Here is a 1,168-nt window from a genome sequence, read left to right as displayed (position 1 = left end):
GTTGCTTTTCCAGGAAAGGATAAGGATCATCGCCTGCCCCTCAATCTGTGTAATCACTGGAACGAGCTAGCCTCTAAGCTAGTTGTCTAGAGACCAGTCAGGACCATGGTCAATAGTCTGTCCCTTGCCCCTCAGAATTTTTTCTTTGGATCTTCCTTTCTTTAGCAAACCATTGGTGCGAAAATTCTTTCTGCAGGATTATGAAGTTCTTAGCTATAAGGCTTCTTCAACTCTGTTTTACTCTTTGTGGTTTCAAAGTGATCTTCAAATGGTTGAATCTCAAGCTATTTTTAAGGCAGAATGGCACCAGTGTTTACTGTCAGGTTCTTTGCTGTGAGCCAATTGTCATAGCCTAGTTTTAAATCCCTGAAGACTCTGGTTGATCGTGGAAATCCTGACATGAGCTTAATTCTGGAGACATTAATGGGTGGCATTGAATAGCTTTCCGTGTTAAGGCTTTCTATGGAATTGATTTGGTTTTTTGCAGAAGATGGCTTTGAGCCCTAAAAAGATTGGTTATCAATGCAAACATCCTCTTTTGGGAAAATTTGCTTTTAAGTGAGTCTGTTTTCAGACAGATTTAGGATGTTAGGAATAATCATCAACTCTTTACTTTCAAACATTTAAAGTTATTGAATGTTGGACCATAAAACTCATTTTTTTTATTATGTGCCCAAATTCAGGCTATACCACAGATGTTGTTGTGTGCCGTCAAGTCAGACCCAACTCATAATGACCCTCTCCTTGGATTTCCAAGGCAGTATCTCTACGGAAGTAGACTGCCCCATCTTCCTTCCGAGGAGTGGCTGTGGGTTTGAAGTGCCAGCCTTCTGGTTAGCAGTCAGGTGTCTCAGGCACTACGCTACTTCTATTCCACAGATAGTTACTGAAATTGTTTCATGTACTCAAGATTCCAAATTCCATTAAGTGGAAATGTTGAAATGAAGGTTTTTAATTTTCCTCTTCTTGGATTTCTTTTTCCTTAAGATCATTCTATGTGAATATTATCACCTTATTTTGGACTTCATTTACTTCAGAAGTTACATGCTTTTCACTGTTAGATGAGCCCTAATAGAGCTATTAGGATCAAATTTGAAACTTGAGGTGGATGCTCTCAAAGACAAAACAACTTTTCCCACAAATTGTTATGAAGACGCCCATTGATTCA

At 39.0% G+C, this 1,168-nt stretch overlaps 1 protein-coding gene across 1 annotated transcript in view; it reads left to right on the top strand.

Annotated features, from left to right (window-relative positions):
* HECTD4 (HECT domain E3 ubiquitin protein ligase 4) overlaps positions 1–1,168 on the top strand; it is a 195,967-nt gene that overhangs the window by 70,125 nt on the left and 124,674 nt on the right. The gene's annotated exons all lie outside the window — the stretch shown is intronic.

The sequence above is a fragment of the Orycteropus afer genome, unplaced genomic scaffold (genome assembly GCF_000298275.1).
Source record: "Orycteropus afer afer isolate SDZICR_OR568_19922 unplaced genomic scaffold, OryAfe1.0 scaffold00048, whole genome shotgun sequence".
In the NCBI taxonomy this organism is placed as follows: Eukaryota; Metazoa; Chordata; class Mammalia; order Tubulidentata; family Orycteropodidae; genus Orycteropus; species Orycteropus afer.
Note: the sequence above shows the minus strand (reverse complement) of the source record. Positions and strands in the feature narration are given on the sequence as shown.